Below are 17,322 nucleotides of genomic sequence, written 5' to 3'. Positions count from 1 at the left end.
AGGGTCTAGGAGCGGTCTGCACGGATGAAAGGGCCCCGTTGAATGCATTGCAGACGGAATCCACCCCCTGCACAGCACTCTGCACAGGGTGAGGGTCCAGGAGCGGTCTGCAAGGATGCAGGGGCCCCGTTCAATGCACCGCAGACGGAATCCACCTTCTGCACAGCACTCCGCACAGCACTCTGCACAGGGGGAGGGTCCAGGAGCGGTCTGCAGGGATGAAAGAGCCCCGTTGAATGCACCGCAGACGGAATCCACCCCCTGCACAGCATTCTGCACAGGGTGAGGCGGGGCCCGGTTGAAGGCGGCGGGCGGGCGCGGAGCGTTCCGCGGAGGGTGAGGGCCGGCAGGGAGCGCGGCGGGGAGGAAGGGGTTACATGGGGGCGGGGCGGGGGGAGGGGCGGACGGACGGTGCCGCCGCCTCTGCCGCCGCCGCCGCCGCCTTGGCAGGCCCCGGGGCGGCTCGGTGCGGTGCTCTCCCTCCTCCCCTCCCCGGTGGCCTCCCTCCTCCCGGTGCGCCGGGTGCGGGCGGACATGTGCAGGGCGGCGGCCCCCCGCCCCCGCCCGCCGGTCCCGCCCCCGCCCCCGGTCCCGCCGCCGGTGCCGGTGGTGGTGGCGGTGCTGCTGCTGCTGCTGCTGCTGCTGGGGGGCCTGTCGGCGGGAAGGGGGTCCGGGCCGGGGGCGGCGCAGGCCCTCCGAGCCCCGCGGGACACCCCGCCGGCGCCAGGTGGGTACCGGGCCCGGGCCCCGCGGGGAGGGGGGCGAGGGCTTTGTGCGGCCACGGCCGGACCGGGCCGGAGCGGACGGCGCCGCTGCCCCGAGGAGGGGGCGGCCCGGAGGATCCCCCTGCCCACGGCGCCGATGCCCCACGGCCCCGATATCCAGGGCCCCGATGTCCGCGGCTCCGCTGCCCCACGCCTCCGATGGATGCCCCACGGCCCCGATGCTCCACGGCTCCGCTGCCCCACGGCTCCACGGCCCCGATGCTCCCCGGCTCCAGTGTCCACGTCCCCAGCGTCCACTGCCCCACGGCTCCGATGCCCCACGGCTGCAATGACCAGGGCTCCGATGTGCCACGGCTCCAACGCCCTGGCTCCCCTCTCCTCTCCCCGGGCTCCAGTGCCCTCTTCCTACTCCAGTCCTCTCTCGCCCCAGCTCTGAGCTCTCCAGTCCTCGCCCCGGGCTCCTCTTGCACCAGGCCCGACCCCCCAGTCTTTGCCCCGGGCACCTGTGGTCTGTGCCCCGAGCCCCTCTTGTCCCAGCTCCGACCTCCTTGCCCTGGACTCCTCTTGCGCCAGGCCCGGGCACCCTAGCCCCTAGCTCCCCAAGCCTTGCCCCGGGCACCTCTTATCCGTGCCCCCGGGCCCCTCTTGTCCCAGCTCTGAGCTCTCCAGTTCTTGCCCCGGGCTCCCCTAACCTTGCCCTGGGCTTCTCTTGTACCAGGCCCGACCCCCCAGCCTTTGCCCCGGGCGCCTCATATCTGTGCCCCGGGCCCCTCTTGTCCCAGCTCGGACCTCCCCTAGCCTTGTCCCGGGCTCCTCTTGTACCAGGCCCGGAACCCCCCCCCCCCCGGTCTTTGCCCCGGGCACCTCTTATCCGTGCCCCGGGCTCCTCTTGGCCCTGCCCCGGACTGCTCGGTCCTTGCCCCTGTATCCCCAGACCCAGCCCTCGGGCTCCTTCATCCCTGCCCTGGGCTCCCTACTCCCTGCCCCGGGCACCTCTCATCTGTGCCCTTGGGCTCCTCGGTCCCTGCCCTGGGCTCTTCTTTTCCCTGCCCCGGGCTCCTCGCCTGCTCCCCGCTGGCCTGTCTGCCCCGGGCTCCTCCACCCGTCCACGTTGGCAGGCCTCCACCAAACTCACCGGAGGAGGATCCGGCCCCGGTGGGTAAGTGGGGGGCCGGTGGGTCCAGAAGGACTCCTCTTCCTCTCCCAACCACTCCCCTCAGTGCCCAGCCCCGACCCTGGCCGTCGGCATCGCCCCCTCAGTTCTTTTGCTTGGAGACTCCCCCCGCCCCCGTTCACTTGCCCTCTGATCCGTCCGTCTGCCCACCCGGACGCCCACCCTCTCTATCCGCTCGCCTGCCCCTTTACTCGCCTGCCTACCCGCCCGTGCTGAAACCACCTTCTCTGCCCACCCTCCCACCGGCCCAGCAGCCATCCACCTGTCCCGCCACCCTGCCCTCCTGTCCCACCATCCCGTGGAGACCTGTGAAGCCAGTAATGATGATGGTACAGTAGTCCAGTCAGCCTTTATTTCCATCAGAATTTTGCCCGGATCCTGGGCTTCCTGCTGCCAAGGCGACTGCCACTGAAAAGAAAGCCATTGGCGAGCCAGGAGCAGGGCACAGAGCGGGAATCCTCCGTAGCCCCTGCCCTAGCCTTGCCCGGCCCCTGCCCTGGCCGTGCCCGGCCCCTACCCCTACCTCCACCGTCGAGGGCCTCAGCACCCAGAAACCTGCTTAATATCCCCGGGGCCGCCCTCTTCCCCGAAGCCATTTTACAGAGCGGAAAACAGGTCCTCTATACGCTTGTTCGGTTTGGCAAGCCGGCTATTTACGGGCCTCCGCCTCCCGGGTGGTGCTGGTCCGTCGCCCCGTCGTTAGCCAACCGAGAGGACGTGCGGCTCTTTCGTCCCGCTCCATTTCTTCTTCAAAGTCAGGTTAATAGAGGAGGCTGGAAACCGGACAGTTTCCGTTTCGGGTCGCGCCGGCGCTTCCCTCGTGGTGGTCGTGGCCTAGCCATCCGTGTAGGATTCCGTCTGTTTGAGTGGTGAAAGTGGTCCCGAGTACCGTCTTCGGCGGGGCCATAGTGGCGTGTAGGGTGCCGCGGAGGTTCTTTCGCGATGAGTTCCCGAGTTCTGTCGTGGTGGTCTGCAAATCCCCACAGCTCTTCATCTCCTAAAGTGGTTTCACCTGCGTCTGTCAAATATCCAGCCTGATGTCGATGTTTTGGAGGTAAAACCCTCGTGGATTGTATTGAACTCTCCCAAGCGCCTAGTACAGTCCTCTGGACACAGTAAGCTCTCTGTAAATACCATCGAGTTGATGAAAACCACTTCCGATGGAGCCTCTCGTTCTAAAAGACCATTTTCATTTTGGTTGTGTTTCCTAGAGATGATGAAAACCACTTCAGATGGAGCCTCTCGTTCTAAAAGGCCATTTTCATTTTGGTTGTGTTTTCTAAAGTTAAAGGGGTTAGAAAGAGGGCTGGGATCTGAAAAGCCCCCCCCTCAGATTTTGTAATAAATTCCCCGGAAATGTTAACGCCAAGTAGTGAAGGTGACGACTTTACGGGATCATCGGCTGTTCTTTGATGCACCTTGTCGCCGTCTTCTGAGTGGGATGTGGTGGCTAAGTTTTTCGAAAGGAATACAAGTCCGTTATTGAGGTGGCAGGGATTGCTTCCGGGTGCCTCCTTTTTCGGTTTCCATGTTTCCTTTGGGTTTTTTCATCCTGGCAAACGCGTTCTTGCGGGAGTTGGTTATTACTGAAATGGGCATTTGCAAATCGTCGCTTCCCTGGGGAATCGAGATGCGCCTCATCCTCCAGACTCTGTTGACGCACTGTTGCGTTACCATAAAGCCGTTTCTGGCGGGGGTGCAAAGTGCCGGAATCGGACAGTGGTCGCACCGGCAACTCACCGTAATGTTGCTTTTATTGTGGAAACTAGGATCGCCGTCAGCTATAGCTCTATAGAACGAGCGAAAGCTCAGTGGGAACTGATGAATCCATGGATATCGAGTTGCTTTTGGTTTGACGAGGCCTCCCTTGGGTGAATTCTAGAAACCAACACTTGGTTTACACGGGCCCTACTTCATTAGAGACTTGGCAACTTAGCTTTGAGCCAAGGCTGCCCGCCTTGCAGCTGTTTAGTTAAGACTCTCAACTCTGAGCGCTGGGGTGTGACTGACTGGCGGACATGAACGGGTAAGGTGAGGGAAATTTGGGTGTTACCAAAAAAAAAAAGATACACTTCCAAGGTCTTTTTCTTCCCTAAAAACTTTGATATACCTCCTTCCTTTAAAATGTAAGCACTAGATTTTAAGCTCCGTGTAACGAGTCTATATCGCTGTCATATTGTTCTCTCCCGAGTGCTTCATACAGTGCTCCCAACATAGTAAGGGCTCAATAAGTACAGTTGACTGATTGACGAAAACTCTTGGCTACCTAAAAGCAGAGAGACTTCGGCTTTCTTTGCGGAGAGCTTTAGCCTAGGCCAAGACTTCCCGATCCAGAAACAGGCGTGGAAGATTAGGAGATGTAAACACTCTGAGGGTGATTTGCCTCTCGGAAGAGAAAGATAAGGCCTACGTTATAGCACCTGGGTTCCAATCCGCCTTGTGACCTCGGGCAAGCCGCTTAACTTCTTCTGTGCCTCAGTTACCTCATCTGTACAATGGGATCGAGACTGTGAGCCCCACGTAATAATAATAATAATGTTGGTATTTGTTAAGCGCTTACTATGTGCAGAGCACTGTTCTAAGCGCTGGGGTAGACATAGGGGAATCAGGTTGTCCCACATGGGGCTCACAGTCTTAATCCCCAGGGGCTGTGCCCAACCCAACTTGTATACACCCCAGCGCTTACTACACTGCCTGGCACAAAGTAAGCGCTTAACAAATGCCGTAATTATTATTATCACTGTCATTAGGGCACATGGCAGACAAGTGGCGGAACTGGAATTAGAACCCAGGTCCTTCTGACTTGCAGGCCCAAGCTGTCTTCCCTGGGCCACGTGTTATCAGACTAAGCCCTTCTGCATCCGGGCACTGCACTCTTTCCGGCAATCTCTTAGTACTCGGCACGACTCAGTAAGTGACGTATGAAAATCCAGTGTTTGGGCTCTTTTTGCTATTTGACATGTTTCTGTGTAGTCATATTTTACATTTAATTGGACCTTTACTGCACCAGCCCCTCTCTCTTTCTTTCTTTAATGGTATTCGTTAGACCCTTACAACATGCCAAGCGCCGGGCTAGATTCTGATATCGAAGGCACGTCTCCAAGAGTCCTTTGCCGACTAAGCCCTCATTTCCTCTTCTCCCACTCCCTGCTTTGTCGCCTTGGCCCTTAGGTTTGCCCCCTTTATTCGCCCTTCCCTCCTCCCCACAGCACCTACGTTCGTATCCGCAGTTTATTTCTATTAATGCCTGTATCCCCCTCTAGATTGCAAACTCACGGTGGGCAGGGAGCGTGTCCACCAACTCTCTTAGGGTGTACTCTCCCAGGCGTTTAGTATACTGCTCTGCACATAGTAAGTGTTCAGTAAATACGATTGATTGTCGATTGAGATTCAGTAGATGCTGTTGAATCAATGGGGCGAGGTGGGGGGAAACTGAGGCACAGCAAAGCCTAATGGAAAGAACCCAGGCCTGGGAGTCAGAGGACCTGGATTCTAATCTGTAAAAATGGGGATTAGGACCGTGAGCCCCAACGAGGGACATGGACTGTGTCCAACCTCATTATTCCGAGTCTCCCGTAGTGCTTAGTATGGTGCCTGTCACAAGTACCCTATAAAAAAAACCACAAAACAAAACCCAAAAAACCTTTCGGACTGTCCATTTATTTTTGAAAACTGGTGTTTTCTGAGGCTCCAACACATGAAGGCAGTTGTGTGGGGGTTGTGATTTGAATAATGTGGCCACTCAAATTGAGCCCAAATTTTTCGCTGCTGTGTAAACTCTTCTGGCACTGAACCGAGGATAGGTGGAGTTCGTATTAGTCATAACATCTGTCTGGCAGCAAGTTTAACAGTAGGTCCTTGGAGATTCCTGAAAGTAGAAAAAGGTTTTTAAGACTTTGGGGTTTTGAATTTTCTAGGATGAGAATCCTCGCAAAAGAATGCCAAGCTCTGCCTCTAGACTGTAAATAATCATTAATAATAATAATAATTATTATTATTAGAGTTAAGTGCCTACTATATGCCAGTCACTGTACTAAACGCTATAAACTCCTTGTGGGCGGGGAACATGTCTATCAACTTTGGTATATTGTACTCTTCCTAGTGCTTAGAACAGTGCTCTGCACACAGTAAGCACTCAGCACTCGAGAAGCAGCGGGCCTGGGAGTCTAATCCTAGCTCTTCCACTTATCTTCTGTGTGACCTTGGGCAAGTCGCTTCAGTTCTCTGTGCCTCAGTTTCCTCATCTGTAAAATGGGGATTAGGACTGTGAGCCCCATGTGGGACAGGGAATGTGTCCAACTTGATTATCTTGTATCTATCCCAGGGCTTAGTACAGTGGCTGGCACATTGTAAGTGCTTAACAAATACCATAATAAATATTAAGTACCACTGATTGACTGATTTCCAGTTTCCGTCGAGCAGAGCCTGTGGGTTTTCCATTTAAAGGGTTTTTTTACACTAGTTTCCGCATTACTCTGGGAGAGTACTCTGGACCCTGAATAAGCCCCTCTGTAAAAAGCTGCAGCGAGGCCCATCATGTTATTTCTCCTGGAGGTGCTTTGAAAATCATTTTAAAATCATGACTGGAAACTTTTCAGTGGTGAGGAGAGAGGTATTGAGAAGCAGCACGGCCTAGTGGATAGAACACAGGCCTGGGAGTCAAGAGACCTGGGTTCTAATCACAGCTCTGTCACTTATCTCCTGTGTGACCTTGGGCAAGTCATTTGACTTCTCTGTGTCCCGGTTACATCATCTGTAAAGTGACGCTCGAGACCGTAAGCCTCCTGTGGGATGTGGACCGTGTCCAACCGGATTATCTGTATCTATTCTAGTGTTTAGTACAGTGTTTAACAAATACCATTAGAAAGGGAACAGTGCTTGACCCGTAGTAAGTGCTTAACAAAAACCATTATTATTAATTATAATTTCCTAGTTTTAAAAGACATTAAAATGGTGAAGTTTATTTTCTGTGTCAGCATACTATGACTGCAAGTGTAAACTTGAGTTTGAAGAAAGTATAAACTTGAGTTTGAAGAAACACTCCCATAATGTTATTCTGTTGCTAGGCTTTCTCCTCATCCTCGCCCATGGCTTTTCATGTCAATCAATCAGTGGTATTCATTGAGTTTTTTTAATGGTATTTGTTAAGCACTTACTATGTCTAGGCGCTTAGTCCAGTCCCTGGCACATAGTAAGCGCTTAAGAAATGCTATCTCTACCCCAGTGCTTAGAACAGGGCTTGGCACATAGTAAGCGCTTAACAAATACCATAATAAGTGGTGTTGTTATTATCATTATTATTAGGCATTGTTCTAAATGCGGGATAGATACATTGTAATCAGGTTGGACACAGTCTGTGTCCCACATCATGATTATTATTATTATTATTATTTTGGCATTTGTTAAGCACTTACTCTGGGTCAGGCACCCTATAAAGAGCTGGGGTGGATAGAAGCAGATCGGGATGGACCCAGTCCCTGTCCCACATAGGACTCGCAGTCTTAATCCCTGTTTTACAGCTGACTAAGGCACAGAGAAGTTAAGTGACTTGCCCAAGGTCACACAGCAAGCGAGTGGCAGAACTGGAACTAGAACTCAGGTCCTTTGGACTCCCAGGCCCGGGCTCTCTCCACAGAGTCCTTAATGTGTGCAGAGCACCATGCTAAGCACTAAGTAGAGCGGGTAGACGAGATCTCTGCCCTCAAGAAGCTTACAGTCTTGCAGGGGAGACACATTAGGTGAGGATTAAATGTTCAGGGATTGGGCCCAAAGGCCCAGATGAGGCAGAAGGGAGGGAAAATAGGGTTATGGGAGATGAGAACTTAGTCCAAGAAGATTTTTCGGAGGAGGTGTGATTTCAGTAGGGTCTGAAGTTGGGAAGACAGCAGGTCTGTCTGATTCGTAGGAGGAGGGAGTTCTGGGCCAGAGGCAGGATGTAGTCGGCAGCGATGTTGATGACATCAAGATACAGCGAGTAGGTTGGCGTAAAAGGAGTGTACGGGCTGCATTGTAGTGGGAGATTAGCCGGGTAATCCATCAGTGTATTTGTTGGGCACTTGCTGGGCGTAAATCCACTGTACTAACCGCTTGGGAGAATGAGATACGACGGAGCTGATAGACACATTCCCTGCCCACAACAAGCTTCCAGTCTTGAGGTAAGGTAGGAAGGGTGGAGATGATTCAGTACCTTGAAGGTAATGGCAAGGAGTTTCTGTGGAATCAGTCGGTCGATCAATCAATCAGTGGTATTTATTGAATGCTTACTGCGTACCGAGAAGCAGCGTGGCTTAGTGGAAAGAGCACGGGCTTGGGAGTCGGAGGACGTGGGTTCTAATCCCGGCTCTGTCGCTTGTCTGCTGGGTGACCTTGGGCAAGCCACTTACCTTCTCTGTGCCTCAGTTACCTCATCTGTGAAATGGGGATTAAGGCCGTGAGCCTCACGTGGGACAACCCGATTACCTTATGTCTACCCCAGGAAGCGCTCAACAAATACCGTATTAATAATAATAATACGGAACTCTTGGGAAAGTACAAGGGTAAGGAGTTTCTGTTTGATCAGCCAGTCGATCCATGGTATTTATTGAATGCTTACTCTGTGCGGAGCACTGTACTAAACTCTTGAGAGAGTTGGCAGATATGTTCCCTGGCCTTAAGGAGCTTATGCCGAGGTGGATGGGCAACCATTGGAAGTTTTGAAGAGAGGGGAGATGGCCACTGAGTGCTTTTTAGAAAATTGATCCGTGCAGCAGAGTAAAGTGTGGACTGAAGTGGGGAGAGACCGGAGGCGGGGAGGTCAGCAAGGAGGCTGAGACAGGAAGTCAAGATGGGGAATAAGTGCTTGGGTGATCGTGGAAGCGGTTGGAACAGAGAGGAAAGGGCAGATTTGAGCGGTGTGGTGAAGGTAGAACTGACAAGATAGAGCGACAGATTGAATGTGTGGGTTGAATATCAGAGGTGAACCCCTAGTAATGGCCTCTATTGCAAAAGGTTATTAATATGAAAGGGTTTGGAATGAAAAGAGGACAAGCATTTTGATACTGTTTTCGCACATCTCCCTATCAGTCCTGTAGCAGAGATCAGGTCGGCTGTGCCCTGCTGCCATTTTCGAAGTGTAGAGTTAGTAATATTCTTCATCAACCTGGAGATTTTTCTGGTTCCTGGCTGAGGAGGTTGGGGGAGTTGTCATAATAATCATCGTCGTCATCGTGGAATTTGTTAAGCGGTTACTGTGTGCCAAGCACTGTCCTAAGCGCTGGAGTAGATACAAGGTGAGATAACTGAGGCACAGAAAAGATAAGTGACTTGCTCAAAGTCACACAGCTGACAGGTGGCGGAGCCCGGATTAGAACCCACAACCTCTGACTCCCAAGCCTGGGCTCTTTCCACTGTCTTGCGGAGTAGCACTTTTGTATTGGATGTTAAATCGCATTTAGATTTGCACTTTTTATTCACCCTTCCTCGGCCCTACGTCGCTATGGACATATCTGTAATGTGTTTGTTTATATTAGTGTCTCCCGTTCTAGACTGTAAACTTGTTGTGGACAGGGAACGTGTCTACCGACTCTCTTCATTCAGTCATATCTATTGAGCACTTGCTGTGTGCAGAGCACTGTACTAAACACTTGGGAGAGTACCATATAACAATAAACAAACACATGCCCTGCCCGCTTGGAGCTCACATAGTATACTCTCCCAAGCGCCCAGCCTTCTCCCAAGCTCTGAACGTAGTAAGCGCTCAATAAATATGATCCATAAAATTGTTTATTACTTCTGTTCCTCTTTTCAGTGCAGGGATTGACTGGAATGCAGTTTTATTTTGAATATTTACTAGTTCCTAGAACAGTATTACACCATCAGCACAGAAGCAACGCGTACTTAGCGTCTACTATGAACTAGGTGCTACAGTCCTTGTGCTTGGGGACTTGCAGTTTAATGGGGAAGGCAAGTATAAATGATTTATACTGCACGCAGCAAGCGCTCACTAAATATGATTGAATGAATTTAATATAAAATAAGTAAATGTGTTAATAGATACAATTGAGAAAAACAAAAGTAAGCCATTCAACGCGGCCTAGTGGAAAGTGCTCGGGTCTAGAAGTCAGATGACTTGTATTCTAATCCCAAATCTGCCCTGTCCCTGCTGTGTGACCTTGGGCAAGTCACTTAACTTTTCTTTGCCACAGTCCCTCATCTGTAAAATGGGGATTAAATCCTATTCCTGCTTGTCTAGACTGTGAGCCCAGTGTGGGGCAGGGGCTGTTTCCAATTTGATTATCTTGTGCATAGTAGAGAGTCTGGAGCATAGAGCTTAGCAAATTCCATAATAATAATACTAGTAATAATAACAACTATAAAAATAATAATAATAATCCCCACATGCAAGTATGGCGTGTGTGGATTGGGTAAGGTGGTTATTTCATTTTTATTTGCCATGCGTTCTAATCCCGGCTCTGCCACTTTTCTGCTGTGTGACTTTGGGCTAGTCACTTCACTTCTCTGTGCTTCAGTTCCCTCAGCTGTAAAATGGGAATTAAGACTGTGAGCCCCATATGGAACAAGGACTGTTTCCTAACTGGCTATCTTGCATCCGACTCAGTTCTTAGTACAGTGCCTGGTACTCGGTGAGTGCTTAACAAATCCATTCATTCATTCAATACATTCATTCAATCCTATCTTTTGAGCGCTTATTTTGTACAGAGCAGTGAACTAAAGCAATTGGGAGAATACAATACAACAATAAACAGACACATTCCCTGCCCAAAATGAGTTTACGGTCTAGAGGGTGAGAGACAGAAATTAATATAAAAAAATTACAGATATGTACAAAAGTGCTTTAGGACTTGCAAGGCGGCGGGGAGAACAGAGGGCGATGCAGAAGGGAGTGGGAGAAGAGGAAAGAGAGGTGGGGGGGGCTTGGTCAGGGAAGGTCTCCTGGAGGAGATGTAACTTCAATAAGGCTTTGAAGGGGGGGAGAGTAACTGTCTGTCGGAATTGAGGAGGGAGAGCTTTGCAGGCCAGAGTAACGGAGTGCTTTAAAGCCAATGGTGAGGAGTTTTTGTATGATGTGGAGATGGATGGGCAACCACTGGAGTTTTTTTGAGGAGTGGGACGACCTGTCCCGAACTTTGATGTGGAAAAATTATCTGGGCAGCAGAGTGAAGTATGGACTGGAGTGGAGAGAGGCAGAAAGCTGGGAAGTCAGCAAGGAGGTTCACACAGTAATCTAGCCAGGATAAATTGATAGTATTAACGTCGTACCAGTTTGGGTGGAGGGGACAGGGTGGATTTTAGTGATGTTGTGAAGGTGGATTTAGTGACAGACTGGATATTGGGTTTAATGAGGGCGCACAACGAAGGATAGCACCAAGGTTAAGGGCTTGTGAGACTGAAAGGTTGACGGTGCCGTCTACAGGGATGGGAAATCAGCGGGGAGGAAAGGGTTTGGGTGGGAGGATAAGGAGTTCTGTTTTGGACATGTTAAGCTTGAAGTGATGGGAGGACATCCAAGGAGAGATGTCTCGAAAGCAAGAGGAACTGCGAGACTGCAGAGAGGGAGAGAGATCGGGGCCGGAGGTGGAGTTTTGGGTAGCATCCACACAGAGGAGGTAGTTGAAGCCATGGGAACTAATGAGTTCTCCAAGGGAGTGGGTGTAGACGGAGAATAGAAGGGAACCCAGAAATGAAAAAATAAAGAACTCTTCCTCCCGACAGATATTTGCCATCTTCTTGCGGACCTCCCTACCTCCTGACTCTCCCCTCTCCAGTCCAAACTTCACTCTCCCTGCCCGGGTCGTTTTTCTACAAAAACGTTCAGGACATGTTTTCCCCACTCCTCAAAAAACTCCAGTGGTTGTCCATCCAACTCCGCAGCGAACAGAAACTCCTTACCATCGGTTTTAAAATACTCAATCGCCGTGCGCCCTCCTACCTCATCGCGCTGTTCTCGTATTCCAACCCAGCCCACGCACTTGGTTCCTCTAACCCCAGCCTACTCACTGTACCTCGATCTCATCTATCTCGCCGCTGACCCCTCGCCCACGTCCTTCCTCTGGCCTGGAACCCCCTCCCTCTTCATGTTCCACAGAAAATTACTCTTCCCTCCTTCAAAGCCTTTTCGAAGGCACATCTTCTCCAACAGGTCTTCCCCTACTATGCCCTCATTTCCTCTTTTCCCACTCCCTTCTATATCGCTCTGATTTGTTCCCTTTATTCACCCCTCTCTCAGCCCCACAGCACTTATGTATATATCCGTAATTTACTAATAATACTGTCTGCGTCGTCCTCTAGATTGTGACCCATGTGATGGCAGGGATCTTGGGCAAGTCACTTAACTTCTCTGTGCCTCAGTTACCTCATCTGTAAAATGGGGATTAAGACTGTGAGCCCCACATGGGACAACGTGATTACCTTGTGTCTTTCCCAGAGCTTAGAACATTGCTCGGCACACAGTAAGTGCTTAACAAATGCCATCGTTATTATCGTTAGTATTACCGGCTGTATCGTCCTCTCCCAAGCGCTTAGTACGGCACTCTGCACACAGTAAGCTCAATAAATATGATCGAGTGATTGATTTGTCACCCTGTTGTCTGTTTGCCGCCGCTGTGGTTTATCAGTGATCCGCTGAGACTGCATTTCTCTGCGTCTTTACAGATTCCGGTTCTTGTTCCGCCCTCTTTTCTCCTGTATGTTTTCCCGAAAGGCAAATGAGCTAATGTTCCAGGGCCCTTCTAGCCGAGGATGGAGCCATTCCGAATCTCCGTGGAGGGGTCACGACCCCCTCGAAGGGCTGGCTTTGTTCAGGAGGCTGGGGCTCGATGGTCATTTTGAACGGAATCGCTCTCCCGGCCATTTGTCTGAAAGCAGAAGCGGCGCAGGCGGGATTCTGTCTAGAACATGATTCACGTCGGAAATGGCTCGGCTCTTTCCGTGGCCTTACGTGCCATGCTCACTGTGACTTGTTTGAGCCGTAGGCAAAAAGACCCTCCTAATAAGGCCATTTTTGAGGCCTAGTCAGTTAGGAGCCGGGGGTCACGCTCTGGGGAAAGCGTGCTTTGGTCATTAAGGAAATGATCCCTTTTCTTTCCAGTGATCTCTGATGGAGATGGAGTCTCCCTCAGCGCCCTGAGAGTTCCAAAGAGTCTCCTTTGTTCTCTTTCACAAATCAAAACATTCTTGCAGCTTTCACGCCCTCCCTGTGCCCTGTCCTTGTGATCTTACTGCCTTGGGTCAATGAGTGGCTCTTTTGTCTGTGAGCTCCGCTTTTCCTGGTTTCCCCGGGCTTTTGGCTCTCTGGCTACGCTTCTGTCCTGTCATGGAGCAGCTTTGAAAACTCCTCCGCCAAAAAGCCCGGAGGGAGATTCTGGGTCATCTCTGCTGGAGAAAGCCTATTCTGGGTCATCCGTTTTAGAGAATCCAGCTCTGATAACACACCAGACCGTTTAAAGAAGTGAAGGAAACTTACCTTCTAATGCCTGGTTTGCATTTCCTAAAGAAACTGGCTTTGATTTATGGTTGTTTTGGCTGTTTGGGCATTTGGCAGTTGGTTTGAGAAGAAAGAAGGCCGGGTGCTGAAAGATCCTTTTGCTGTTTTATTTGCTAGACTCGGTCCCTTCCCCAGCCTTCTTTATTCTTTAATGTTTGCCAAAAGTAGATAATTCTTAGCTGTTTGTGTGTGTGTGTGTGTGTGTGGGTCTGTGTGTGCGCCTGCATGGGCTTACCTTGAAAGCAACTGGATTCAAGCGAAACAGAAGTAAAATGATGCTTATGTTGGAGCTGGGTAGCCGATAATCATTTCGTCAAATACAGTCAGTTCTCTTATGGCCTGGGAGGATACTTTCCTAAGGACCTTGGTTTTGCAGGGGACCCTCTTTCCAACGCTTCTTCCAAGGATAGGATAAGTTGTATCCAGGCAGATGTATGCAGTCGGAAAAATGCGTTCCTATTTTTGCCCTCTCGTCTTATCCGAAGCACCTAGTGAAAGCACGCACTATGCACAAAGTGACTATCGTTACATTGTGCTCTCCCAAGCGCTTCGTACAGTGCTTTGCACACAGTAAGCGCTCAATAAATACATTTGAATAAGTGAATGAAACTGACTGCATTTTAATTGATAAAAGGAGCGGTGCTTGGCACATAGTAAGCGCTTAACAAATACCATTATTATATTATTATTATTTAAGTCTCAACATTAAAACCGTGGCTGTGTGCTTACTGAGGAATGTGCTTGAATTGCCCTCTTGCTGGAGGACACTAAAATTGTTTTCCTTTTATTTTTTAAAGGTATTTGTTAAGCGCTTACTCTGTGTCAGGCTCTGTTCAAAGCACTGGGGTCGTACAAGGCGGTCGGGTTGAGACGGCCCCTGTCCCACTTGGGATTCACACTCTGAGTATCGAACCCTCATTGTACAGTTGAGGAAACTACAACAGAGAGAAATTAAGTGACTTGTCCAAGGTCACATAGCAGGCAGGTGGCAGAGGCGGGATTAGAACCCAGGTCCTCTGACTCCTAAGCCCGCGCTCTTTCCACTCAGCCACGCTGCTGCTGCTTTATTTTATGTTGCCTGGCAATTATCTGATCAGACCTTGCTTTTATTTCTGCTCCTCCACTCCCCTCCTCCCAATGAGAGAGAGAGAAAGGGAGGGAAGGAAGAGGGGACAAAACTACCAGGTAGATTCAAGTGTCGGTGCCTGCCGTCGTGCTCCCTGAGGGTGGGTCGAGATGCAAGGAAAGCAGGCCGAGAAAGAGTTAGCGTACGAAAAGTCATATGCAGGCGAGAGGCAGCAGAAAAATGTGTCTCATTTTTTCTTGCCCCGAAGCCCGGCCTGGCCCCTTGTACGTCTGCGTAGCCAACTGCCTCCCTGCGTCTCATCTGGGCAGATCAAGCGGGGCGCAGTCCGAACTCAGTGTCCTGGTGGAAAGGGTCCCCAGGCTATGCACGAAGCGGGATGACCAGCCTGGACAGCTGGGAACCATCATCTTTGTCCTCGTGCTGTCTCCAGGGCAGGGGATGTACCCTTCTGAAGTAATAATAATGATGATATTAAGCGCTTACTGTGTGCCAAGCACTGGCCTAAGCCCTTGGGTAGATGCAGGGTAATCAGGTTGTCCCACGTGGGACTCACCGCCTTAATCCCCGTTTTAGCACTTAGGGCCGTAGCCGTAGTTTATTTCTAATGATAATAATAATTGTGGTATTTGTGAAGGGCCTACTATGTGCCAGGCACTGTAGTGGATACAAGCAGATCGGGTTGGACCCGGTCCCGGTCCCACGTGGGGCTCACAGTCTCAATCCCCATTTTCCAGATGAGGTAACTGAGGCCCCGAGAAGTGAAGCGACTTGCCCAAGATGGCACAACAGACCTGTGGCGGAGCGAGGATTGGAACCATGACCTTCTGACTGCCAGGCCCGTGCTCTATCCAGTACGCCACGCTGCTTCCCTTAATGTGTCTCCCCCTCTAGACTGAAAGCTCGTTTTGGGCAGGGAACGTGTCGGATCATTGTTATACTGTCACTCTCCCAAACGCTTAGTACAGTGCTTTGCACACGGTAAGCGCTCAATAAATAAGACGGAATGAAGGAATGAATGAAAGAAAGGGATGGAGTGCCGTGGATGGCTCTGCCTTTCCCCTTAAACCAAGAAGTCACGGTGTGCCTGCTAGGCTGAAATAGCTCCCGATGGGGGTTGCCGTGGAAACCTGCCGGAACAGGGGCGGGGGGAATGTCGTGGTCCTACCGGGTTTAAACGCGCAGTACAAGAAAGTGTGTCCGTTGCAGGGGCCGGCAAAGGAAGAAGAAAGCGCACAGGCTTATGGGATAGAGCAGAAAATCACCGATTTTTCTTTTTTTCAATTCCTTTTTTAGCCTCCCTCGTCTTCTCCCCGTGCTCGATTTTTCCTTAGGCCCTCGTGCAAATAGATGCGGAATGGCCACCTCTTTCGGGACCCTGGAGTCATTCAGTCACCCCTCTTGTGGGAAGGGGAGCTTGGGTTCGTATTTATTGAGCGCTTACATGTGCAAAGCACCTGTAATAAAAATAATAATGTTGGTATTTGCTAAGCGCTTACTATGTGCCGAGCACTGTTCTAAGCGCTGGGGTAGACACAGGGGAATCAGGTTGTCCCACGTGGGGCTCACAGTCTTAATCCCCATTTTACAGATGAGGTAACTGAGGCACCGAGAAGTTAAATGACTCGCCCAGAGTCACACAGCTGACAAGTGGCCGAGCCAGGATTCGAACCCATGACCTCTGACTCCAAAGCCCATGCTCTTTCCAGTGAGCCACGCTGCTTCTCTACTAAGTGCCTGGGAGAGTATATAAGATAGCCAGGTTGGACACGGTCCCTGTCCCACTTGAGGTTCACAGTTGAAGTACAATGCACTGGCTAGGCTTTTGAGAAATGTAGTATAAAGAAGTTCTCCACTCGTAGGGAGTTTACACAGTAATGGAATAGACAAGTGTAAAAATATTTACATGGAGTGGTCAAAATAAATAAAAGAGTCCATTTATATTCATGAGTGCTAATAAGGTTCCCTGGGGATTCTGAACTCCTGTGGGCTGGTCTAGCCTGGTTTAATTTTTCTTGCTCTCCCTGGATTTTTTTTGTCTCTACAATTAAGTGTGTAGAGAAGTAGTGTGAACTAGAGGATGGATGGGCCAGGGAGACAGAAGGACCTATATTCTAATCCCAGCTCTGCTTCTTGTCTGCTGTGTGATTTTGGGAAAGTCGCTTCACTTCTCTGGGCCTCGGTTCCCTCATCGGTAAACTGGGGATTAAGACTGTGAGTCCCGTGTGGGACAGGGACTGTGTCCAACATGATTAGCTTATATCTTCTCCTGCACTGAATACTGTGCCTGGTACATAATAAGCGCTCGACAAATACGATTTAAAAAAAAATGTGTTCAATTTTTTGAAGCCTGTATGAACGCTTTCTCTAATATGACTTAAACACCTTTTGGCAACCTACCATATTTACTTGGATAATTGCCCCAATTTTTGGCATAATTTTTGCAATCCAAACGCAGAGTAGGGAGAGTTACCTGGGGAATTAAGTATAATAATAATTGTGGTATTTATTAAGTACTTTCTATGTGCCAAGCACTCTACTAAGCATTGAGTATAGCAATAAGGAGAGCAGGAGGGAAAAGAAAGGGAGAGAAGGAAGAGAGATGAAAGTGAAGGCATTTCCCTTTGCACACAGAAAGCGTTCAATAAATACGATTGGATGAATGAATTTCAGATGGCCCCTCTCATTTCTTTTGAACACTTCCAAATGTTACATCCAATAGGCACTGAATAAATTAAAGTAAATTCTCATCCCTTCTCCTCTTCCTACCTGGACCGGTAATGTCCTTCTCCGGCACGAACCTGCCTCATTGGCATTTTCGCGTTCCGCTAACCCTTCTCATCCTCCTCCTCCTACC

The 17,322-nt window shown here is 50.4% G+C and overlaps 1 protein-coding gene across 1 annotated transcript in view; it reads left to right on the top strand.

The window, feature by feature from the left end:
* Positions 1–654: 654 nt before the first annotated feature.
* LOC100077392 (protein FAM171A1) overlaps positions 655–17,322 on the top strand; it is an 81,184-nt gene continuing 64,516 nt past the window's right edge. Inside the window, 1 exon segment of the mRNA XM_029078435.2 lies at positions 655–727. The gene's annotated coding sequence lies outside the window, so the exon portion shown is untranslated.

The sequence above is a fragment of the Ornithorhynchus anatinus genome, chromosome 13, assembly GCF_004115215.2.
Source record: "Ornithorhynchus anatinus isolate Pmale09 chromosome 13, mOrnAna1.pri.v4, whole genome shotgun sequence".
NCBI classification, from domain to species: Eukaryota; Metazoa; Chordata; class Mammalia; order Monotremata; family Ornithorhynchidae; genus Ornithorhynchus; species Ornithorhynchus anatinus.
The sequence above is the reverse complement of the archived record's forward strand: the minus strand, read 5'-3'. Positions and strand labels throughout refer to the sequence as shown.